Raw genomic sequence first — 27,347 nt, forward strand, 5'->3', positions numbered from 1 at the left:
AGAAAAAAATATCAAAATCTAACAACAAACAATAATCTATTCTGAGAGAATATTATTTTTTAGCAACACTTTATACATTGTAGCATAACACATTCTGGTATAATACACTCTCGTTCTATATGTTTTCTTCCTTCTCCACATCAATGTTAGCCTCTTCAAAACCTAAATCCACAAAGAAAACATAATTAAGTTTCAAAAATTAAAGAATTCAATGCATTCTAAGAGAATAAAAACTATAAATTCTGACAGAATGTATTAAAGACTATAAAGTTTGACAGAATATAGTAGAAAATAAAAACTATAAATTCTGACAGAATATAGTAGAGACTATAAAGTCAATCATAAAGTATCACAAATTCATTACCAGTTACACAAATATACTTGTTGTTGACAATTATTCTCAAACATTCTAACAAAATACATTTATATAAAATAAATTCTAATAGAATACATTACATAATTCAAGAGCTGTGATTGAATACAGAATTCAAGAGCTGTGATTGAATAATGAACACACATCTGCATTCATTCCCAGTCATGAATTCAAGAAAGAAACACACATTTACATTATTAATTTAGAAATATGAAAACCAATTTTGACTTTTTCGAAACAAAATCCAACTTATGATTGTGAAGTGCAAGTTGTATCAGAATATTTCTTTAATCGAACAGAAATAAACCATTGAAGAAATCGAATTTAATAATATGATGAACACAATCTCGATCGTAAATCAAAATCGAGATAAAATCAATCTCGATTGAGGTAAATAATTTCCAGTTATATCCCCTAGTTGTTGGATTACCGGACCAGAGAAAGAAGAACAGGGGGCTGCCGGAGCATACCTCCGTCCAAGTACCTGCAATCGTCGGGATTTCCTCACCGTTCGCTCCTCGCTTCTCATTCGCGTTCACGGACCCCACAGCAGCGCCACTGCTCCTCCGCATCCCCTTCTTCAGCCTCATCGACCCCATAGTCCATCATCGATTGCGAGACGAGAGTATGTGCTCCCTTTTGGATCCGTCGATTGTAGAAGAAGAAGCAGAATCGGTGATGGTGATGGTGTTGATGCCGATGATGAATTGTTCGGCCACAAACATAACTAGGTCAAATATATTTGCTTTATTTCCTTAATTGAATGATTAGTTTATTTCCTTAATTGAATGATTTCAAATTAAATGATTTCCTTAATTAAAAGTACAAAAGGTCCAAAATACCCTTTAATGATTTATTTAATTATTTATTATTTCTTGAATTCTCATTGGTGCATTTAGGCACACAATAATTGCTAAAAACATTTGAACCTAGCTCTCTCTCTCTCTCTCTCTCTCTATATATATATATATATATATATATATATATATATATATACATAGAGAGAGAGAGAGAGCGAGAGAGAGAGAAAAAAAAAGTTAGGTTCATATATAAATCATATCTAGTGTGTGAATGTGTGGCTAATTGTAGACCGATCATTTGATAAGGGTAGTTTTGTAATTTTATTAATTAAAATAATTATTGTTTAATATAAATTCTTTTGAATTATGGTAAGTGATTGGTTATTGCCTTTAATTATGGCCTCCTCGAACCTGCACGTTGGCCAAACCCTTCTCGATCACCACCCTTGCACCGCCACCAATATCCATGCATCACAACCAATGTCTGACCAACACAATCTATGAAAATTTCCCTCCAATGTGCTACTGGATTAAACAAGTCTCGATTCTAAATTAATTCCTAAAACTTTACCTCCACTTCATGAAAACTTCTCCGTACTGTCGATTCCTTCCACCATGATCGAGGAGAACAGTGTAATCCCTTCTACCACCATCGAGGAGGACTTTGTGATTATATTCCCTTCTTTTCTATGAATCAGACATCATGGTACTCTAACAGTCCTCTATTACACTACTTCGATTCTAGGGTTTAGTAAGTTTGTGTTTTCCCCCTCAATACTCTCTTCTTCCCTCCCATCCCATGTGCGATTAAACTTCCTCTCGTCTCCCATATGTCAAAAGGGTTGATGTAGTGTTCATTGCAGCAAACTAAAGTTGCTACTACTGTATTATGGTATTTCCTCATTCTTCACTGTTGATTTCTTGTTCAAGGTTCTATTAATGTTTTCTGGTATGGGATATAATTTATGTTAAGTCACCACTGTTTAATCGGAAGAGTCAAAGCGTACATCTAATTTTACAACATAATCAAAGATAAATCATGGTGAGTAGTGGTAATCTAAATATTTTAAGCAACATAATGGCAGAAAATTGAAAATTGGGGCTTGTATTAAAAGTTTTAAGTTTAAATAAGTGTGTATGTGGTAGTTTCTAATGCACAATGTGTGTATGATAAAATGCATGAGTGAAATATTGAAACAAAAAAGTGCTCTCCAATGGCAATGACACCATCTACACAACTATTATTTGTACGATCTCTCTCGTCATTGTCTAATCTTTTCTATGACATTCTTTCCATTGGTAGTTTGGTATGACTAGATCTCTATTGGTTCAACATAGATAATTTAAAGTCCTTTTGGCCCCGTTGTTCAAGTCTTTTTTGAAGGGAATGGTGTAATGTGTTTATGTATGGAAAAGCTTTTTGGTGGTTCAGTCGTATTTTGCCTGTCATTTGATTTTTCGAGCTAGTTTCCCTCCGAAGATGGCAATCTCAGTTGATATTTCTGGTTATCCTGGTTGTCCCAGAGTATAGTGCTATCATTTGGTGGTTGAAGACACTCCTCTGCTATGCTTTGGTTTTGATTCATTGGTGAATTTGGTTTTTTGGTGAAGCGAGTTTATTGACTTTTTTGCCCTTTTTCGTTTTAAGATGTTGGTGTCAAATTGGTTTTAGAAAAGTGATGGAGTTTCCCGTTGATTCTGGGGAAACTTTTTGGAAAACGAAATGCATATAAGTTGATTTTACAAGTGTAGTCGCAAGAGTGCTTTGCTATTTTTGTGGTTGTCGATCAAAGCTCATGTTACTTTCGTGTTCTGTCTTGTACTTTTAGCTCTTTCATGTTTTCATGTTTTGGTTTGTTTTAGGTCTTTTTTGTTCTTTTCTCTTATGGAAAACTCATTGTTTCTTTGTCCATCTAAAAGTTGGCTCTTTTTATGCATGTCGTTCTAAAAAAAATAACTTTTAATTATTAGACAAAGAATCGTATAACTGTTGCTTAATCTCGAGTCATGTTCTTATGTTGTATGCTCATTTCTTAATCTTTAATTTTGATTTATGTGTTTATTATTCTTAATCTTCACCAAATGATTGCACCTTTTCGAAAATCTCCTATAGGTTTTCATATTCTCTAAGATTGAAAGACAAAAACTAGCATATATAATGGTATTCTTTAAGAATAAATGTACATTTTTCACTATGTATGTAAAAATTGCACATGAAATACAGGTTTCTTGTCTAATTGTTGGTCCTTCTCAAGGAATATTTAGGTTTTAATCTGTTGGATCAGGTGATAATCATCTTGTTGTATGTTGCAAATATCACAAATACCAGGTAATGCTACCATGAAGCATCTGTTTAGCTTTTCATTATTTTCAAAGGTTTTTGCAGTGCTTGCAATTATAATGGCTTAAATTTCAACTTAAGAGTGGTAAATAGTAAAAAATGATCTATGATATTGTCTTGTGAGAGCTAAAGGGATATTTTTTTATCTATTTATAGGCCCTCCTGAATGGACTATACACATTCCAAATGTTGCTACCACACTTACAATACAACTAGACCAACCAATGTAGAAGACATTACATATATTCATATCATTTTTGGACGAGCCAATCTAGAAGACAGTGCATATATTCATATCATTTTTCTTTATTATTTATTATACATTTTGAAGACATTATCTCATTTCTAATCGCACCAATTAGATGGTATCCTACAACTGCATCTTTAGATATTTAGATCTCATTTTTTCACTTATGTGCATGATAAAAACAGAAAAATGATGTTTTGTTGGTCGTGATGCAGGGTATTCTTTAAGAATGAACTATTGACACCATCATATTATTAAGAATAAAAGGTTGAAAGAAGAGAGGAATAATGCTTAAAGAATGCTGCAGATAGTATTGGCTAGTCGAAGATGAGCGTAGATGATAAAAAACGACAAATATTAGAGAAGAATGTAGGGTTTTCTTTTTTCAGTTTACCCTTTTGACAAATAAATTGTTAAAGAATGTAGTACATATTATAAAGTTTTTGTATATTCTTTGAGAATGTTGCTTGAATTCTTCAAGAATTATTGAGTTGTAGTATGTGAAAAAAAAATATATCACATTATTGTTTGTCATTTTCACTCATTCTCGTTCATTTTTATGAATTCTTACTCATTCACATTCTTAACCATTCTTTCTCACTACTTCTTATTCTTACAAAATATAATATAAAGAATATAAAGAATGTTGATTTTCTCAAAGATTATTATTCTTGATGTAAATTATTATTATTGAAAAATATATACAGGTATTTCTTTACAATATTAATTCTCAAACAATCATTTGAATGCAATAAAAATTCTTTTAGAATGAAAGCATTATTTGTGTTCATGGTTATATAATCTCAAAAAACATTTAAAAAAATGTTAGCATATATGGATTTGAACTAAAAAAGAATCGTAACTCCCTTAATAATAGCAACTTCCTTACTTTGTGCTAAATGAAAATGTCTATAATGCCCTTAAATATAAGTTTTTTTTAATAAAGCATTGTTAATGTGTGATGTATGACACAATAACTATGGTGCACCATAACAATCTTATCCATTAAGAATTATAATCTAATGGTTCAAATTTAGTCATACAATCACACAATATTTGTGATTCATATTTAATCCTAACCATATATATAGGATAAGATGAGGAAAAAGAATTAATGTATTACACTTGACACTTGACAATCAATCACTGAAAATGATTCCTACTTTATCATCGTACTTCATCCCCTACCTATTCAGTGATTGATTGTCAAGTGTAATACATTAATTCTTTTTCCTCATCTTATCCTTTAATTATGATACTTGTCATAATCTAATGAGTAGGAGGAAAAAGTAGGAACATTTTGTAGGGGATATTTAACTTCTATATATATATATATATATATATATATATATATATATATATATATATATATATATATATATATATATATATATATATATATATATATATATATATATATATATATTTGTGTGTGTGAGTAGAGAGAGAGAGAGAGAGAGAAAAGTAGAGTTCAATGGGGATTAAACTCCCCATTCTATTGGATGTCAAGTCATTAACCATAATGGGGATTATGAGTTTGATTGGATTTAAGTCCTCATTAAACGCCCATTGGAGGTTGTCTAATGTTTTTTTTGTCACACATATGCTCCTGGCGCTCAAAGGTGTTTATCTTGCTCCGTTAAGTTAGACCACACATGAAACACATGAGGGGATATCCATCTTTTTATGTAAGGATACTTACCCGCACCACTTTTAGATATGATCATGATGGTGATTTCATCAACCGTCCCACAAATTTACTCGTGTTTCATATTCCAAAACTTGCATCTTAACACGGTTCATAATCTTCTTCCCTACAAAGCTTTTGTTAAAAAAAACCCTAATTGTATTTTGTGAAATAAGATTGAGCAATTACAGTGTTTGTAATACTATGGAATGTGTGTTCTAGTAACGATGATGAAAACAACAACATTACCAGGAGAGCTAGGGTGGTCGGCAGCCCCCAACGTTAGGTTGAAAGACCGCTTCTATAGGAGACCATTAGCAAAAGGAATTAAAAATGAAAATATAATAAATATATAAAAGTATAGATTTCGTAATCGCAGCCAAATTAGATTATTCTTGCGTAAGATCTATGCATAGAAAACCTCATTTTTGTTGGGTGGCAAGAAAACAAGTTAAGCACTTTTGACAAATGTCAACAAACTTGGGTGAAACTTGTAGAATAAAACTTCTGGAGAGATTAAATCAAAACTAAACACAATATTTAACATGGTTTGATTAAGGTGACCTATGTCTATGGGCGAACGAGAGAGAGAGAGAGAGAGAGAGAGAGAGAGAGAGAGGGAGAGAGAGAGAGAGAGAAAGAAAGAAAGAAAGAAAGAGATAGGACTTTATTAAACTTCCAAGAACAATTACAATCACACACAAAGGTTACACCTCACTTGAGCTCTCAAAACAAAAGAAACCCTCTTGCTTACTAAGTACTAACTACTCCAAAGAATGTGCACTCAACCTCACAATGATTGCTCTCTTGAAATTATTGTGTATATGCACTCGCACAAAGGATAATGAATGGGATATGAGTTTGTTTATAGGTAAGCATGGGAAACCTTAATTCTGATAGGTCATGTCTATCCATAATTATCCCAGAAAGGGGATACCCTAAATTTCAACCAATCACATAATGTCATGTTGGGTTTTCTACAATCTTCAACCTTGTGAGCATCATCCATGAACACATTCCATGAGGATCATCACATGAGCATCTTCCACGAGCACCATCCATGATCATCATGACATGAGAATCAACGCATGAGCATCTTCCAAGAGTTTCTCATCAAATGATATCATGGCTCAGCAAAGGAACACATGTGGCTCACCTTCATCATGAAGCATCACAAAATGCTCCATTCCCTTCATAGGTGCTCTATACCCTCATTTAGAAGATTCCTTCCTTTTTCACATGATATGTTCATTTGTCTGATGATCCATTTCCTTCTCAAATGATCTGTTCCTTTGGCACATTCTCCATGAACTCCAAGTGCTCCATGTTGATTTCTAATGCTCCATTACAACTCCAGGTGCTCCATGTTCTTCCATGTACCTCCAAGTGCTCACTTTTGATTCCTGATGCTCACTTGCAACTTCAAGTGCTCTATGTGTTGGAAAAGACTTCATACCCCAACTATCTCCCACTTGAAGGCTTGAACAACTTAAACTGCCATTCAAAATCTTCATCATTCTTCTCAATCTTTCTTTGTCACTTTATGTCAAACCCTGTCCTCAAAATCTTGGAAGAGCAGTTGTAAAATCCCAAAAATCAACCATAATTTTTTTAAAAATCAAAGTGTAGTTTTACCTAAAGCTTTTATTGAAAAGAATTAGCAAATCATAAAAATATCATCTCATGTCATATCAACATTAACATAATAAAATCGTAGAAGTTAAATCATGTTTCGAAAACCATAACGTAATAAAGAACGTATAACTAGATTTCATGCCCCTCTGAGAATGTCCAGATATCCTAATCATGCTGAATCCTTTCCCTTCGAGCTTAAAGGACCAGCAACTAAAAACATAAAGTAGCAACTATAAGCCTAAGGATTAGTGGGTAATCACAACACTCTCCCATTATACATATAATATGTAATACACATAATAGCACATACTTCAAGTAATAAGTCACATATTACTTACATTCTATCACGTATAACTAAACACATATGAATGCTAGCATTCTGATCACTAGTCACAACTAGATTCCCCCACTTAAGAAACTTTTCTCTAGTTGCCCTGCATAGACAACCTTCCTCAAAGAGGCTTCACGCAGTCGACCACCTGTAACACCCAATTTAGGTATTCGATCCTTTTATGCTTTTGATTCAATTAAAGATGTAAAACCTCAAATAATAAATGGTCACAACGTGAGGAAGGAAGCCTCACAACGTGACCATCGATGCAAAAATGCCTATCCATCTTTGCGGGTGACGGTGGGTTAACCCTAATTTCGTTTTTGCACCCTATTTAAGGGAAGTGAGGGGCTAGGGTCTGCACACCCTCAGCCTCTACCCGAATCAAATTTAGCTTCCATTATTGATCTTGAAGAGCTCTTGTGGTGGTTTGGAGCTCCTTATTGAAGAAGAAGGCTCATTTGGTGCATTATTTTGGCAAGTAAGTCTCCTCATCACCACCTTGTATTGTTTTTGGACCTTTGTAAGTCCTAAAGTTCTTTCATTTCTCATTTAAGCATGCTAGATCTAAGTTTTATTCACTTTTCACCATGTTTGGGGTGGATTTGAATGCATGGAATCCATAAAGTTACCAAATTTATGGATCATGGTGATCTTTTGATAAGAATAAGTCTCAGATCTGAATTTTAATGGTGGTTTGAACTCTAAACATGAGTTTTGTCTCATTTTCCTTTATTTTGACCTAGTTAGTTTTCAAGTCATGCATTTGGACATGCATGACTAAAAAGCTATGATTTTTATGGTCATTTGGGTTGGGGAAAGCCTTCTGGAAGGTTTGAAGGTTTGACTTGATGGATTAAGAGCTTAATGCTTTAAGCTGTCCAGATCGAGTCTCACGACGTGACGGGTTATGTGTCATGTCGTGACGACGGGTGTATTCACGACTGTTTTGTCCGAACTATGCAACGACGTGACCAAATGGTGGTCATGACATGACAGTCAGTTGGGGCTGACTTTGACCGTTGAATTTGACCATTGTTGACTTTAGGTCAAATTAGGGATTTAGGTTGTAGACTGAAAGGGGTACTTCTTTACTGCTGCTAGGTGTCCCAGTATACCTGTTTAACATGTGTGTGAGCTATTGTGTGTTAGCTGTTATACGCGAGGTGAGTCTTCTCACTTAATTTACCTATGTGGTATTTATTTTTGTGACCAGCTAGGTCTTAATTGTTGATTGTTGTTATATGTGAATTAAATTGAATTAATGATAACTTTTGGATTGCTGTAAATCCACGAGATTGTTGAAAATCTCCAGGGTTGCTGATAACTCCTTAAATGTGTTGTTAATCCATACGGCGTGCTGTTAGCCCACTGGGGCTGCTGATAACCCCCCAGGGTTGTTGATAACCCATAATTGTCTATTATGATGTGTTGTATGGATATTTTGGGAAGAAGTGGATATTTTGGGAAGAATTCACTAAGATTTATGCTTACAGTTGTGGATTAAATGTGTTTCAGGTACTTCTGATGATCGCGAGAAAGCGAAGGGTTGACTGTACACTTCTACTTGTAGATTTTATGATTTTACAATTTGATACTCTGATTTGGGGATGATTGTACTTAATATACTTGGGATTTTTGTTGACTTAGTTTTTATAACACTTAAGGTTTTCTATATTAAAAACAAAAAAATTTGTGGTAAAAATTGAGGATGTTACAAGTTGGTATCAGAGCCCCCGTTTGAGAGAATTGGATGAACATTCGTGGGATTCCAGACTCTAACTAAGGATCTAAAAGTTTATTAAAAACCTTTTTACAAAAAGAATGAATTTCAAGGAAAATAACGGAAGAAGCAACAGCCGGAGCTCGAGGAAGTGATCTCCAAAAATATCCGTATCTGTGTTATATGTTGTATTATAGTAGCGGTTATTTGAGCTAATAGAAATGCATGCTGGTTGATATGCTAAGGATCCCTCAGGAGTTTTAGGATAGGGTTGCCTGATTTTGTGATGCCTTATAAGCTAGGAGATTACTTGTGGATGTTTTGCAAGGGTTGAAACTAAGATTGCTAATTGCTTCGTGTATGCTGCATGGTTGTACATAATTAGGATTTTATAGCTTTAGAATGATTAGTTTAACCTTACTTCCTGTTCCTTTTCTGGTTGTGGATTTTGGTGGAATCTTTTATTCGAATGTATATCGATTATAGGTTATGTACAATTGGTGTAAGCGACGCTATTGGCGAGATAAATAGAGACTTCTTGCAGAGCGAAGTTGTGGTTGGGAAGGAACCTACAATGAGTATCTAGAAGTTTAGGTGTGGCACCTTCAACACTTAAGTGTGAGTATGCCACTGCAAGGAGAGCAACATGATTTTGATAATTAGGACCATGGGAAGAAGTCTATGTCAACTACGGATAGGTGTGGCAGGTAGTATGGGCACGCACTACTGAAAGCACAGGATCCATATGTGGTTTAGAAGAAATATCGAGTGTACTAAGGAATTATATGAGTTATACATATTGTCTGTATGCGCTTTATTAGGTTTTGACCTTTTTCCTTGTGTATTTTAGTATGGTGGTTACCTGAGGATCAGGCTCTGATGATCCAGAGAGACAGAGTACCAGTGATGACGAGATCCGTAGGATCGTCGCCGTAATAGTAGCCGTGATGGTCAGGGAGGCTATCTCGGAGGTGTTTGGGTCTATCAAGACCTTGATGATCGAGATGTTTGACGAGTGCTACGGTGTTGTCATGGACGCTACTGCTGCCACAGCCATTGCCGCCGCGAGACCGCACATGGGTAATACGATTCAGTACCGGGAGTTCAATAACATGAAGGCTACATAATTTCATGGGGTTCGGGACCCAATTGCAGCCATGAGGTGGATCTCTGATGTTGCGGGATGTTTTTACGGCTGCTCTTATTCAGATGATCTGAAGGTTCGCTTTTCGCTGGACCAACTTTACTTGGCAGCGAAGGACTGGTGGAAGTTTGTGACTACTGGCTATTGATGTCACACCCCCGGCCGAGGCGGCAGAACACGTCAGGATATGCGACTAAGTTCATGGATCACAGGTAAACTGAATATACAATATAAGTATAACAATAAACAAAAATAGCATTTGTGTTCCATCTTGATATTTGAATACAAGGTTTTTACAGATAATAATAGTACATAAATTGCCTTAACATATAGGCATATATACAATAGCAAGTAAACTAGGTCACATGTAATCCAATCCGTATTGAATGTCTTTTTAGTGATTTCCTAAGAATACATGCAGTTTTGAGGGTCAAGACAAGGTTGGTGAGAGTTACAGGTTTTTTGCTAACAGTAGTAATACTTTTAATAAGTATAAAAAATTATTATCTTTGTATGTATAACAATAGTTAAAAGTGTGTTTGCAAAGAGTCTTTGAAAGCCAAAATGTATCTTTATATAAGTAAATCCATACTTAAAACCGTATTTGTAAAAAATCTTTGAAAGCCAAAATATATCTTTATATAAGTAAATCCATACTTAAAATAGTTTTGAAAGCAACCAATCCCATGGTTTGTAGTGATATATATATATATATATATATATATATATATATATATATATATATATATATGTATATTCTAGTTAATGTTTATAGTGAGTCCTATAACTGAGCTATGTGATTGAATGTACCCCTCCTACAACGCTTCATTGGACATTGTAGTAACAATTGTAGACACTTATCTGTTGGACTTTGTGCATTCTAACACTCCTATGGTGTACATGCAACCCTAGAAACCTTGGATCTATGTTTTATCTATGATACATGCAAAATTTGTTTTTCCAAGGTTTACATCCTATCTAGCATACTTGGGGTACTTTTAAACATAAATGCTAGAAGAAGAACATACTTTTTGTAGTTTGGATTCCTTGAGAACCTTGTGAGCCTAGCACCTCAAGGGTGATGCCTCAAATGTCTCACACAACACCAAATACACTTGGAATAACCTTGAGAGAAATAGAACACTTCTAAATCGGCTATGCCCTCTTTTTCTCACACTAGTGCCGATTTTGGTTGCTCACATGTTGCTTATATAGTGTGTCATAATTAGGGTTACACCAAGTAAACCCTAATTGACATGACTCTTCATTTCTTGGATCCATGGGTACAAGAACACCATGGAGCCTCCATGGAGCATCCTATGGGTTTTAGCTCAACTTGATAATCCATGAAACATTAACCCACTATATAAGTATGAATGATTTACATAATCAACCATAGATTTAATTAGTCTCCTTTTGATCACTTAATTAATACCAAATTAATTCTTGATCAATACTAATTAAATAATATTATTAATATATTAGAACTTATAATATATTAATAAACCTTAAGTGTTATTTCTCTCATTTTGGTCTATCCAAATGCATGATGCCATGCAACCCAAATGGACCATGCTAATCGGGTCAAGTACATCCCAGAAATAGTTATGAACTTAGACACCTAATCCAACATTATCACCCACTTCGATTGATCGGTCGAGGTTGTAGCTAGCAACCGTAGGTGGGGATGTCAACCCCGTATAGATCTATACATATGTATCTCGCTCTGAAGATTAACGGTTATAGTAGTGTGGGTATGCTAAGTGTTTAGACTCAGCTAATGAACATAGTCTCACTATATGCATAGCTCTCAGCCCTAACTTAATTATGGTTAAGTCACTAGGCATAATGAATTTCATTGTATAAAGTTTATAGAAGCTGAGTATGCTTGGTATGTATGTAAAAGTGTAATATACTCGCTTTATTAAAGATGTATGTTTCAAAGTAATGAACATATGTACATATATAAACTTTATGTATTTAAACATATAAATATACATGAATAGTTATACCTTGAATCCTTGAAATACTACAAAGTTTTATAACATGCCTGTTATAATATACAATGCCACATAAAAATCATATATTTTTATATCATGTAGCATTTGTTGTGTGGACTAGTTATTTCATAATAAAATAACCATAATACGTATACGAAAAGTTTATACTAGTTTATTTGTAACAATATGTTAAATTGTTAAATAACATTTTTATAAACTAGATTTATTGTATTTTCGCATAAAGGATAATATATTTGTATAACCAAAGTATATAGGCACATGTATTCACCCTTACCCCCCCCCCCTCGGAAATAATTAAAAATATTAAAAAGGGGCCGTAAACACTCACTTGTGGGGTTTGTAGTCGAGAAACCGAATAGATTAAGAAAATCCGAAAAAATAGCATTTTCGAAGTCCGGTGAATAGTGTTTTCCCGGAAAACTTGTTAGAGCTTCGTCGGTAAATTGGTCGAAAAGTTCACCGTAAAAATTATTGGTGAATAGTGTTTTGCCAGTGAATAGTGTTTTCCCGGAAGAACTCGTCAGATCTTTGTCGGTAAATTAGTCGGAAAACTCACCGTAAAAATGTTGGTGAATAGTGTTTTGCCGGTGAATAGTGTTTTCCTAGAAAAAACTCGTCAGAGCTTCGCCGGTAAATTGGTCGGAAAGTTCACTGTAAAAATTATCGGTGAATAGTGTTTTGCCAGAAAATGTCGTCGGATGAATAGTAACCTTGACCGGAGGAATAATGAACTTGACCGGAAGCTGATCGGAAAAGTGGCCGGAAAAATCACCGGCGGCGGATGGCAGCTATCAGCAGCTTAATGATGACCGGAGGCTGTTGTCGGCAGCAGGTCGATCGAAGGGTGTTCTTCGGAGGTCATATCGGAAAAATGGAAGGCGACAACCGGTTTTTCCCTGGTTCTCAGATATTCGGCTTGGCGGAGGAAAGTGGCCGGTGGTGGCTTGCAGCGGTTCCGGCAGCCGAATGCAGAGAGAGATTAGTGGGAGAGAGATGAGAGAAAGGCGAATTGGTGAGAAATGAGGGAGCCCCTCCCTCTTATTTATACTAACTCCATTTCGATCCAACGGCATGAAACGAATCCGATCCGACGGTCCTAAATCTAACTAGTTATTTAGCTCTTATCCTAACCAGGCGACATACATTTTGTGAAATTCGAGTAACAACGTTTTCGTTTATGAAATCAAATAAAAAACGATATTCTAAGAATAATGGTTCAAATGATAGCTGTTAACTGAGAGTGTAGTTATCCTTATGAAGTGATTAAAAGTCATAACCGGGTATTATCCGATTATAGTTACGCCCTTTCATTTCGTAAAAGAGTCGAGATGACGTACGACAGGAAAGTTAGCTCGTAAATCGAATACTACATTAAAATCTGATTCATTTGACATAACTAACTTTTCGTTCTGAAACCGTTAGGGAAGAAGGCGAACTTCTTGGTGGAAACAAGCATTTAGACTACCCCCATCGGTGCAAATTGACGAGGAGACCACACTTTTTAATTAAAAAAAAAATAAATGTATATATGCGGCCTAGGCCACATGGACGACCCAATTTCACCAAACTTTCTTGTCACGTGTTTAACAATGAAAGGGTAGTTGTATATTGTTTTTTAGTTTTTTAGATAAGAGTTATTATCCTTAAAAATCCAACATTATCTTAATGAAAAAAATTTAAAAAAAATACTAAAATTCATGATTTTTTTTCTCTATAAATAGAGTATAATATTGATATAGTTCATATCTCATCTTAACTCTTCATTTCTAAACCTTTTTATTTCTTTGATACCATGAATCCAAATTTCATTTTAAATCTTGACGATTCTCAGGATTATCAAAACTTTCAAGGTTATGAAAGCTCTTAATTTTTCCCAAATCTCAACCAATTCTTTATCACTGAAAATATTCAAACCTCACAAATACCGGAAAAAACCCAAGAGGGGATAAATGGGATGCTAATGAAGATATCGCTTTAATGTCAGCATATTGCATCATTAGTGAAGATAAGCGTCATGGAAAAAACCAAAAGAAAACGTCAATATGGGCACAAGTGAAGGAGCTATATGATTCAAATCAAGCAGAAAACCCAGGAAAGCTTGGTAATAGGAACATAACTTAAATGAAAGGTCGTTATAAACGACAAAATGAAAGTGCTGGAAAATGGGTTGGTGTTTATCGAGAAGCAAATAGAAAAAGAAGTGGAATGAGTATGAAAGATGTTGAGAATGAAGCTCATAAGTTATATGAGACAAGTGGAAGCAAATTCAATGACACAATTGTTTAATGAGGTTATGTGTAAGCATCAAAAATGGGATCTATAGCTAGATCATGATGCAACATGATCACGTCCTGAATATGAAGTGGATGATGAAGAAAGTGGTGGTAGCACAAAAAGATCAAGGTCTACTGAAGAAGGAGACTATTATGTCCAATCCAACACAGAAGGGGCAAGTATTGGTGGTTCAACAATTAAACGTCCAACAGGTAGAGATGCAGCTAAATGAAAAGAAAAGGGTAAGTCTTCTAATGAAGTTGTTGCAGAACTTCATGCAATGAGGCTTAATAGAGATAGTGAAGTAGAAGTAATGAAAAAAAAGACTCGACTTGGATCAACAAAGGGAGAAAAAAAGGATAAAAGGGACCAAATAAAGATGCAACGTTTGCATTTGAACACACTCCTACAAAAGGAACAGTTATCGCCTGAAGAAGAAAACATGAAACATTTTCTAATGTCTAAATTTTATGGAAACTAATTACAGTTTAGTGTATGTTTTATTTTAGGTATGCTTTTAATGTATTTGTAAGATATTTTATTATGTAGTTATACCTCATGTTTTTAATGTATTTGTAAGATATTTTATTATGTATTTGTATCTCATGTTTTTAATGTATTTGTAAGATATTTTATTATGTATTTGTATTTCATGCTTTTACTGTATTTATAATATATATTATATGTTTTTATTGAATGCAGAGTTGTCATTATCATATTTATTTATTTTTTTTTTTTTTTTGTAACGGCAAATCTATTCTACTCCTACACTACTCCTAATTCTCCACATATGTCCCTCACGGGACTTGAACCCTCAACCTCAAGGAGGGAGGGCAACACCGGATACCATCTTTATTGAATGCAGGGTTGCCATTATCATCTTTCACAGACACCACTCCTTTTCAGTATAATCTTATGATCTAGAAAATATGCTAATATCTTATGAATATAAGATTCTCTGATGTGTCATCTTTTTATTGGATCTTCGGATTTTATCAAGATAAATTATTTTAACATTATCTTTATTTAACATTTAACAACAAAAAAAATCAATATTCTTCCTATATAAATAGAGTATATCCATTACATACTTTCATATCCACCTTTAACTCTTCATTTCACTCTTCATTTCTAATCTATTTGAAAAATGTATCATAATGTAAACTCATCAGATTGTTCCGGTTCATCGAATGTGAATGAATATGATGAAAGGGAAGCACGAGTTGTTCAATAGAATCGACAACTTGATGTTATCATGAGTGGGTTACTCATTGGCATACCAAATATAAGCGTAAGAGATCATCCAAGAGCAAGAAGGAGGTGTTGTGATCGGGAACGTGAGCAGGGTAAGGCACGTTTGATGAAAGTCTACTTTGTTGACAACCCAACGTATGGTGAAGAAAATTTTCGAGGTAGATTTCGAATGCGAAAACCATTATTTCTCCGTATAGTGGAAGCTGTTACAACCAATGACCTTTCAACAAAGGCGTGATGTCACAGGCAGACAAGGTCTTTCACCATTACAAAAATGTACCGGAGCTATGCGGGTGTTGGCATATGGGACATCAGCAGATGCGCATGATGAATATTTAAGAATGAGTGAGACTATAACAAGGGATGCTCTTGTAAAGTTTGTGGAAGGTGTTATTTCATGCTTTCGTGAAGAGTACCTTAGACGCCCCAATCAAGATGATTTGGCACGACTGCTCCATGTTGGGGAGGAATGTGGATTTCAGGGTAACGCCCCGAATCTCAGATTCCAATTTATGGTTATAAATTCTCATGAATTCAAGATCTACTCGACGAGTTGGTTGCCTGACTCGTCGAGTAGAAGCGAGTTTGGGCCACATGTTAAGTGACCAACTCGCCGAGTCGGATGAGTGACTCGACGAGTTGGAGCTGGATGGTGAAACCCTAATTTCCGGGATTTGGCACCCTATTTAAGGGACCATTAGCCTCCCTTAGTTCCTTTGCAGCCTCTTGAGAGTCCAAAAACCCTAATTCGTGTGTGTTCTCCATATTAGTGTAAATTTAAAGCTTGGAAAGAAGACCTTGATGCAAGAAGCTTGAAGATCAAGAAGTTGGAGGCAAGAACGTTTATAGGTCTGAAGTCTATCTCAGCTAGCTTCATTTGAGGTATCCATTCATGATCTTGGCCTCATTCCTTTCTATATCTCTTTGGATGAAGTTAGGGCTTCTTGGCTTGGTTATGAAGCTATTCTTGGGTATGAGCTCAGATCTGAAGTTGTAACTTCAGATCTGAACTCTCTTTGATTTGTAAGTCCATAAAGCTAATAACATTGGCAAGTATGAACCCCTCCTTAAGTGTAAAACCCCATTTCAAGCTTGGTTTTGGCATTTTGGGTCATTAGAGCTTTGCATGCACGTAAAGTTTGCAACTTTACGTGATAAGCATGCCTTGGGAAGTTGGATCTGCAGTATGGAGCCTTAGCATGGCTTAAAAAGCATATGTATGTATGAAGGACTGAAGGGACTCGGCGAGTCGCATGGTAGACTCGACGAGTTATATGAAGATGGTCATGAACTCGACGGGTTGGTTGAACAACTCGGCGAGTCCGATGAAGATTGCCTTGGACTCGGCGAGTGGCATGGTGACTCGGCGAGTTGGCAAGTTATGCAAGGAACTCGGCGAGTAACTGAGGGTACTCGACGAGTTGAGGTCAACATGGACTGTTGACCTTGATAGTTGACTTTGACTTTTACCAAGGGTTGACCATTTGACTTTTGAGGATAATTGGTAAGCGGGTATTTATGAATTGGATCTTTGATGGTTATAGGTGTTGGAGTTTGGGGCAGTGTTTCAGGAGCGTGGTTTCTTGGTTCAGTCCGGCATTGCAAGGTGAGTTCTCCTCACTATATCAACAGGGTCTAAGGCACCAAGGCCGGCCCTTTAGATTGTTATTTATGTTATAGTATGTTTGTATGCTGTTATAATCTGTTAGATTTCATCTTGGTTTAGGATGGTTGCTATGTTATTGCTATGCTAGATTTCATCCTGGTTTAGGATGGTTGATCTGTTAGATTTCATCCTGGTTTAGGATGGTTGCTATGTTATTGCTATGCTAGATTTCATCCTGGTTTAGGATGGTTGATCTGTTAGATTTCATCCTGGTTTAGGATGGTTGCTATGTTATTGCTATGCTAGATTTCATCCTGGTTTAGGATGGTTGCTATGTTAGATTACATCCTGGTTTAGGATGGTTGCTATGTTATTGCTATGCTAGATTTCATCCTGGTTTAGGATGGTTGCTATGCTAGAGATCGGTTAGATTGGTATCCTGGTTATAGGATGGTTGCCATGTTAGTGATCTGTTAGATCTACATGTTTACTTGTTTATACGTATGTGCACATGTTTTGTTGGTTTGGGGAAAGGGTTGAGGCAGGTCCTGCTGTGTGCAGTAGGCCAAGACACCCTGGGCGGACCGGGTAGACTACAGGCCCAGGCCGGGCAAATCTAGTCAGGCCGAAGGCCCAACGAGCCGTCCGGATAGGCTGAAGGCCCCGAGGAGTGCGGTCCAGACGTGCCGAAGGCTCGGAGAGCGGTCCAGATAGACTGAGGACCGGGATTTCGGCCTAGTCAGACTGATGGCTCATTATGCATGCTGTTCTGTATTTGTTGATATGGTATGATCATGATTATGGTTATATGAGGTTGGTATTTTGGGGGTAACGCACTAAGCTTTCGGGCTTACAGTTTCAGTTTATTGTTTCAGGTTCAGCGGATGGCTGCGGGTAGGCGAAGGTGTGACCATACACTTCCTCGCTTGACGATTATGATTTCTGGGAACTCTGATGTATAAACTATTTTGAAAATAAATTGTAACAATGGAATGGTTTCAAATGATTTAAAAAGTTTTAAATTTGCTCGAATTTTATGGGTGTTACAAGTTGGTATCAGAGCCTTGGTTTGAGTGAATTGGAGGAACACTCATGTGAATCCAGTCTCAAATCAAGGAAAGATTTTCAAAATGATTTTAAATGGTTTTCAAAATAAGTAAAAGAGGATGCGAAGTGTACGATCAGCCGGAGCCAGTAAGTAGACCCCAAAATACCATACAGTTATTTGATATTGTGATATGTTAGAACAACATGCTAGTACTGGGCTAGGGATCTTCAGGAATTGCATGATAGAATTGCCTGAGTACATGATGCCTGTTAGCCTAGGGTTTTCCTTATATGAGATTGACATCATTACTATAGTTACTTGTGTATGCATCATAGTTGTATATAATTAAGATCTTATAGCCTGAGAATGTTTGATCTGGCCTTATGTTCTGTTCTTATTGATTAGGGCTTAGGGTAGGATTGGAAATTCGAAAGTCTATAGGGTACAAAGTTATGTATGGCTAGCATACACTAGTGCTGCAGGGGTTGGTGGAAGTTTCATGGATGGGTGGGTAGTGAGAGGCCAGGAGGCCAGTTATGAGATATTTAGCATTCCTCTAGGAGTGAGGATTTATCGCTCGATATGTATATGTGTATTGTAGGGTGTTGTGGTGATACTTGAGACAAATATGGGTAGGTGTGGAAGGTAGTATAGGCCCGTACTACTGAAAGCACAGGACCCATACGCGTATGAAGGAAGTCACAACCCCTAAGGTTGGGTTGGGAGTTGGTTCCCAGTTATGGTATGGAATATTCGAGACGACTTGAGACCGGATCCATGTTAGGACCGGGAGTGGGCAACCAAGATAGGCCAGCATCTTCAGGGGATCGTGTTAGTGAGATCATCCGGGAGTAGGTGATCAAGATTGTCCGGGGGCAGTTTCCAGAGGTGTCGGGTTTATTAAGACCGCCATGGTTGAGTATTTCGACGAGCGCTGTGCAGCCACTGCCGAGACGGTTGTCGCGGCAGCTTTAACAGCTGTAACGACGGCAAGGGGAGGAGCTGGTCGAGCTTCCTAGTTCTGGGACATATTTTTATGAGTAGAGGGCTGCAATTATTTGGGATCGGAAGAGGATCTGTACTCGTTATATTTCCGCGGGTTGAGCGGGAGAGGCTAGCACGTGGGTTTCTAGATTTGAGCCTCGGGGGTTTTGCTCGAGGCCGGAATGTGAGTCGCAGGAACTCCGAAAGGGAGTGATGATTATTTTCAGCTGGGGTTTTACTGCTGGAAGAGGAATGGTTTATTGAGGGATTGGATGGTCGTTTTGTAGAGCAAGGATTGTGCCCTCTCAGTTTTCGAGCTCGAAGGAGTGAGCAGACTTGTGACCCCAGGATCAGGTTGTATTCCAACTCGGGGTCAGTTGGTTGCAGGAATAGGCAACATTATTTCAGCGCCGGTGAGCACAGGACGGTCGACGTGACATAAGTATTTGTGAGGTCCAGGTTGCCTTGGATCTCTGGTATTGGACGGAAAGGATTGATTGCGCGATATATTGCACTTTTGGGATTGTGGACTATGTCTTGGGAGTAGTTTGTAGCCCGGTTTAGGGCAGAGGTTGTTTCAGCTGCTGCAGTTCAGCTGTGGGCGTTTGAGTTGGTAAGTGAGTCAGGGTGCGAACCCTGAAGAGAATGATTTCTAGAGCCCGAGAGCGGGAAGCTTGGTTGGAACACCTTTGGAAAAGGGGTATTATGTGGGAGGCCTGTGGATAGGGTCCCACAAAAGGGTTATTCAGCATTGTCAGGATTCAATGGTTAGCAACCGTTAGTGATTGACGGACTAAAGCGCCAATGGAAGGGGTTCGTTGCCGAGGTATTAGTTGGAACATTTATCTTTTGGTTTTCAGGACATGAGTGTGGGGTCGTTCAAGCATTAGTGGCTGACGGTTTCACTGGGATTCAGGAAGTGTTCATCTGGTTCTTAGAAATGTGTGATCATTTGGGACTAACTAGCAGTGGAGCACTAGTGGGAAAGAGTTGGTTGTCATCGGATCGATCGTTGGGAAGTGAGAAGGATTTAGAATCCTCCAATTTTCATGTATTATGAAGGCTTAGTCGAATCTAAGTGGGGGAGTGTTACCCCGAGATGCGGAAGTGGGAGAGGTTTTGAAACAGGGATAAGTTCCACAACCTGATAGGGAGAATGGAAGCCCTAGTGGCTGCTTGGTTTGAGGGTTGTGTTGATTGGGGGTTCGACAAAACTCCCCACATAAGAACACGTCTTTTGGGTGCTCGATAGGAGAAGTTTGGGAACCTGGTTGGAGTTCTAGTCAAGAATCGAGTTCAGTTCGAGTATTCGGTCGAGGGCGTGCTCGACTTTGAGGGTTTTTGGATTGATAGATTGAGGGTTTTGTTAGCTGCCAGGGCTCAGCAGTGCATTCAGCACGGGAGTGCGGGTTATTTAGCGTATGTGGTAGACACACGGGTCAGGGAACAGACCACGGATTTCCGAGAGGGTGGACGATCGACATGAGGCCTAGGGTTAGGCTGGGGATATAGTCCACAGAGTAGATCAGGAGTTCGAAGCCCCAAGTGGGTGAGAACAGGATGTATGGGAGAGAGCATCAGGAGGGGGGTCGAGAGAGATGCTCAACAGTTTAGAACGCTCCAGATAGACTGAAGGCCTGGTAGGGCGGTCCAGTCATGCTGAAGACTCTGTATATAATTGTAGATCTATGTTCGGGTATTGAGTAGGCTGCTATGCTATAGTAATCAATAGGTCTGTTCCAAGTATTGATCATGCTGCTGGAGTAGGCTGAGGACTCCGGTGTATTTTGGTTGATCGAAAGTTGTTATTAGAGGTTGGGCGGAGCTCAAAGGATCTTGGTGATCTCATCAGTTCGGAGTGTCTCTGAGGTTTCATCTTCTGGGATCGGGTAGTACTCCAGTAGGGACTGAGAGTGGATCCGAACCGGTATTCGTCAGTTGTGGGAAGGTTTGGGATTAGAATATCCTGTCATTCAGGTTCTGGGAACCGGGTTAGATCTTTCTCATGATCGTCTATGGCATTTGGATAGGGTTGAGGCGGTCCTACTCTATGCAGTAGGCCAAGATACCCGGTGCGGGCCGACTTTAAGTCGTAGGCACGGAGGCTCGAAGGGAGAGGTAGGGTTGAGGCGGTAGGCCAACAAACCCTGAGAAATTCGACTCGATAGTTGAATTGATTAGACATGTTGGTATTTTAATCCGAAGGGGGGTGATATGGGTTAGATATGAGTGTCGTACTGGTTGGCCGGTAGTGGTAGGTATGTTGATGAGGGTTTGAGTTATTGTGATGTGACTTGGGTTGGTTTCATCTGTGATAGAGCCATAACGTGTCTGAAGTAAGGAGAAGATGGGTCACTAAAGACCAGGTAGGATGTGAGGCTGACGTGGGTCATGTAACGTTCATTATGTTGGCAGTAGTTGGTGGCAGGGCGTGGAAGCAGGTCCAACCAGTCGGTTTCTTTTCGGGAAGACGCGTGGGACTGTTGTTCGTGTGTGTGTGTTTTGGTTCAGTAATCGGTGAGGTGTTCGATGTTTGGGTTGTGGGCAGATAAGTTGGGACCAAGGAGGTTTCGACTTCGCTTGAGAAACGTCATATAGTAGCAGGAAGAGTTGAAGTGGATTTATGACTTGGGATTCATGTGTGGTAGTAGTTTTTGTATCGTTATGTTGTTCGTTGATGAGAGGAGCGTCGTTTAGGCCCTTTGAGTGGCGAAGGAAAGTGGATATATGTAGGGTCGGAGTGTTGGGCAACTGAAGTGACGACAGTAGTATCGATCGGTCATCAGGAGCATTCCAGTCATGAGCTGAGGGCCGGGGAGGGCATACCAGACTCATGATGTGGGCTCAGAGGCAATCCAGACCTATGCTGAGTACCAAGTAAGGGTATTCTAGTCATAGGCTGTGGGCATAAAGATTGTGTTGGTTATGTCTGTTGCAGGAGCGCGTTCGGGTTGAATGTATTGTTGAAGATTCGGGGGAGTTGTACTCGGTTGTGACGAATCTGAGGATGGTGGATGAGACGCAAGGATTGATCCTTGGATCTCCGGTTATGAGTAAACCCGAGTTATGTTCATGGAGGTATTCCAATCTAGGGTATTCCATCCTGAGGATGACCGGACCCTATGATGGACTGGATTTGATATGTTTGGTATTCCAACCCGAGGGTTGATTGGGCCAAACATGTGAGGGATACAAGGGTATTCCCTCCTAGGGATGTTTGGAGCCGTCGTAGGCTCGCCTGGTATTGCAGCTCGAGGTTGTTTGGGCCAGGCATGAGTGTTCGTATTCATTAGTGGATTGATTATGTATGATATTCTGAGAGCTGATGGATGCATTATCATGTCAGCAAAGAGGGTTCGCTCCAGGAAAAGGGAAAGTGGGGTTTCTGATACTTTGGATCATCAGGATTTTGTCAAGATTGGAAAAGTGGCATGAAGGATAGACCTTGTGAAAAGGTTCGATTGGGATTCACATCACCTTTCACGATTCTCACTTGCAAAAGTGCGTCATGGATCAGGAGTCGGTAGTATCGTTGGATGACATTTAGGTCGGTGAGCGCTTGGATTATGTGGAGAGGCCTGTGGCCATTCTGGAGAAAGGGGTGAAGATTCTGCAGGACAAGGAGGTACTTTTGGTAAGGGTACATTGGGAGCACCAAAGAGGGTCCGAGTGGACGTAGGAGCCGGAGGCAGAGTGCGGGAGCACTATCCGAGGATGTTCACCGCATCAGACTTCGAGGACGAAGTCTAGTTCAAGTGGGGGAGAATTTTAACGCCCCGAATCTCGGATACCAATTTATGGTTATAAATTCTCATGAATTCAAGATCTACTCAACGAGTTGGTTGCCTGACTCGACGAGTAGCAGCGGGTTTGGGCCACGTGTTAAGTGACCAACTCGCCGAGTCGGAAGAGTGACTCGACGAGTTGGAGCTGGAGGGTGAAACCCTAATTTCCGGGGTTTGGCACCCTATTTAAGGGACCATTAGCCTCCCTTAGTTCCTTTGCAGCCTCTTGAGAGTCCAGAAACCCTAATTCGTGTGTGTGCTCCATATTAGTGTAAATTTCAAGCTTGGAAAGAAGACCTTGATGAAAGAAGCTTGAAGATCAAGAAGTTGGAGGCAAGAACGTTTGTGGGTATGAAGTCTATCTCATCTAGCTTCATTTGAGGTATCAATTCATGATCTTGGCCTCATTCCTTTCTAGATCTCTTTGGATGAAGTTAGGGCTTCTTGGGTTGGTTATGAAGCTATTCTTGGGTATGAGCTCAGATATGAAGTTGTAACTTCAGATCTGAACTCTCTTTGATTTGTAAGTCTATAAAGCTATCAGCATTGGCAAGTATGAACCCCTCCTTAAGTGTAAAACCCCATTTCAAGCTTGGTTTTGGCATTTTGGGTCATTAGAGCCTTGCATGCACGTAAAGTTTGCAACTTTACGTGATAAGCATGCCTTGGGAAGTTGGATCTGCAGTATGGAGCCTTAGCATGGCTTAAAAAGCATCTGTATGGATGAAGGACTGAAGGGACTCGGCGAGTCGCATGGTAGACTCGGCGAGTCATATGAAGATGGTCATGAAGTCGACGGGTTGGTTGAACAACTCGGCGAGTCCGATGAAGATTGCCTTGGGCTCGGCGAGTGGCATGGTGACTAGGCGAGTTGGCAAGTTATGAAAGGAACTCGGCGAGTAACTGAGGGTACTCGACGAGTTGAGGTCAACATGGACTGTTGACCTTGATAGTTGACTTTGACTTTGACCAAGGGTTGACCGTTTGACTTTTGAGGATAATTGGTAAGCGGGTATTTATGAATTGGATCTTTGATGGTTATAGGTGTTGGAGTTTGGGGCAGTGTTTCGGGAGCATGATTTCGTGGTTCAATCCGGCATTGCAAGGTGAGTTCTCCTCACTATATCAACAGGGTCTAAGGCACCAAGGCCGACCCTTTAGATTGTTATTCTGGTTATAGTATGTTTGTATGCTGTTATAATCTGTTAGATTTCATCCTGGTTTAGGATGGTTGCTATGTTATTGCTATGCTAGATTTCATCCTGGTTTAGGATGGTTGATCTGTTAGATTTCATCCTGGTTTATGATGGTTGCTATGTTATTGCTATGCTAGATTTCATCCTGGTTTAGGATGGTTGATCTGTTAGATTTCATCCTGGTTTAGGATGGTTGCTATGTTATTGCTATGCTAGATTGCATCCTGGTTTAGGATGGTTGCTATGTTAGATTACATCATGGTTTAGGATGGTTGCTATGTTATTGCTATGCTAGATTTCATCTTGGTTTAGGATGGTTGCTATGCTGGAGATCGGTTAGATCGGTATCCTGGTTATAGGATGGTTGCCATGTTAGTGATCTGTTAGATCTGCATGTTTACTTGTTTATACGTATGTGCACATGTTTTGTTGGTTTGGGGAAAGGGTTGAGGCAGGTCCTGCTGTGTGCAGTAGGCCAAGGCACCCTGCGCGGACCGGGTAGACTGCAGGCCGGGGCCGGGCAAATCTAGTCAGGCCGAAGGCCCAGCAAGCGGTCCGGATTAGGCTGAAGGCCCCGAGGAGGGCGGTCCAAACGTGTCGAAGGGTTGGAGAGCGGTCCAGATAGACTGAGGCCCGAGATTTCGGCCCAGTCAGACTGATGGCTCATTAAGCATGTTGTTCTGTATTTCTTGATATGGTATGATCATGATTATGGTTATATGAGGTTGGTATTTTGGGGGTAACTCACTAAGCTTTCGGGCTTACAGTTTCAGTTTATTGTTTCAGGTTCAGCGGATGGCCGCGGGTAGGCGAAGGCGTGACCGTACACTTCCTCGATTGACGATTATGATTTCTGGGAACTCTGATGTATAAACTATTTTGAAAACAAATTGTAACAATTGAATGGTTTCAAATGATTTAAAAAGTTTTAAATTTGCTCGAATTTTATGGGTGTTACATTCAGGGTATGGTAGGCAATATTGATTGCATGCACTGGGAATGGAAAAATTGTCCCACCGCTTGGGCTGGACAATATGCAGGTAGAAGCGGTAAGACAACAATAATTTTGGAAGTTGTTGCATCGTATGACTTATGGATATGGCATGCATTCTTCGGAACACTGGGTTCATACAATAACATTAACGTCCTCCAAAGATCTCCTCTTTTTGATGATGCCTTGGCAGGTCGAGCACGAAAGGTGAGATACACTGTGAATGATCGAGAAAATCATATGGCTTATTATCTCACTAATGGCATATATACTTAATGGGCTGCCTTTTTCAAGTCAATAAGTTCTCCACGACTTTGAAAACACAACTTGTTCGATGAACATCAAGAGGCTGCTAGAAAAGATGTTGAACGAGCATTTGGAGTTTTACAAGCTCGTTTTGCATTTCTTCATCGCCCGTGTCTTGTGTGGGACAAATATATGATAGGTAAAATAATGATTGCATTTATCATCATTCATAATATGATAGTTGAGGATGAACGACACACATACCTTTATTATTATGATCCATCCGAATTTATAACAACAGAAGACGAACAATCATTTGAATACTCTACTCAACGAATTGCAGATCTATCCAGTTATATGACCAACAGGGCACAAGTTCGCAATAGAGATGCTCATAACGATCTAAAAGACGATTTAATTGAGCATATATGGAAAAAATTCAACACTAAAGAATAATTAAGTAGTTTGCATCTTCCGTATTTGTAACTTATTTTATCTATTTTATTAAGTATGTTTCATGAACGTAAAATAATTTTTTAGCTAGTTTTTTTTTAATTTCATGCTTAAAATAAATAATTTATTTGTTTCAAAATAAAATATTTAATTTTAATATTTCTAGTAGTTTTTAGTAAAATAAATTATATTTTTTAAGGAAAAATGAGTTTGGGTTGGGTTGCTAATGGGTGTAAAAAATTGGATTGGGTTGAGTTGTATAGGTGGAAGAGAGAGAAATTAGTTTTTTATTGAAAAGTTGGATTAGGTTGGGTTGCTAATGAGGATAATCTTAGCTGTCTCAACCCTATGCATAAAGGCTCAGGGTATTTTTTGGCCATAAAAAGTTAAGAACATGATAATTTCCTAAATTACACAGGGTTCATAGGAAATTTGATCGGGAATCGAAATTCATTTCGTAAGACACCCCACGACTCAACTGAAGGTCGTGATTTGACACTTAACAGACGTTTAACCGTTACCTGGTTGTTTAATTTTTTAAAACAGTCGTATCTTTTGCATACGAATTTTGTTTTGAACGTTCTTTATATTTTTGGAAACAGGGAAACATGTACTACGAGACTAAAATGTATTCTTCGCTCACAACTGCTTAATACAAATTTTCAGTTTTTCAGACGTATTCTTAGGGTTACAGTTTGAGCTGTTTGATTCGTTTTACACTTTACACATTTGGAAGTAAGATACCATCTGTATCTTATAATCGTTGAAATGAACTCATTTATTTTACATTAGATGTACCAAAACTCAATGAGTCAAATTACCAAGAGATTTACCGTGAGTTTACCGTTCACGGTTTTTGACCTAAATTTCAGGATGTCACATTACCTCCCCGTTAAGGGTATTTCGTCCCGAAGTTATTTAGTTCTAGATTATTTTGTTCCCCCATCATTTCTTTCCACTAGAGGAGGGAGTACCGCTGAAAATTGCGGATACTTTTGTTTCATTTGATCCTCACATTCTCAAGTAAACTTCAGTCCTCTACGAGATTTCCATTAGGTGTTTACTATAAGAATACGGCTTCGTTTGAGGCTTTTGATTTCTCGATCCATGATCGCTGCCGGTTCATTTACGAAGTGAAGTTTAGTGTTCTCATGGATCTCGTCGAGAAGAAATACATGGTTCTCATTATGGAGACACTTCTTAAGATT

At 38.4% G+C, this 27,347-nt stretch overlaps 1 pseudogene; it reads left to right on the top strand.

Annotated features, from left to right (window-relative positions):
• The first annotated feature begins 15,831 nt into the window (after window positions 1-15,831).
• Window positions 15,832-26,142, top strand: LOC145112231 (uncharacterized; annotated as a pseudogene).
• The last annotated feature ends 1,205 nt before the right edge of the window (window positions 26,143-27,347 follow it).

Source organism: Lactuca virosa, chromosome 5, assembly GCF_052849685.1.
Source record: "Lactuca virosa cultivar CGN04683 chromosome 5, Lactuca_virosa_CGN04683_v6, whole genome shotgun sequence".
Classification (NCBI taxonomy): domain Eukaryota; kingdom Viridiplantae; phylum Streptophyta; class Magnoliopsida; order Asterales; family Asteraceae; genus Lactuca; species Lactuca virosa.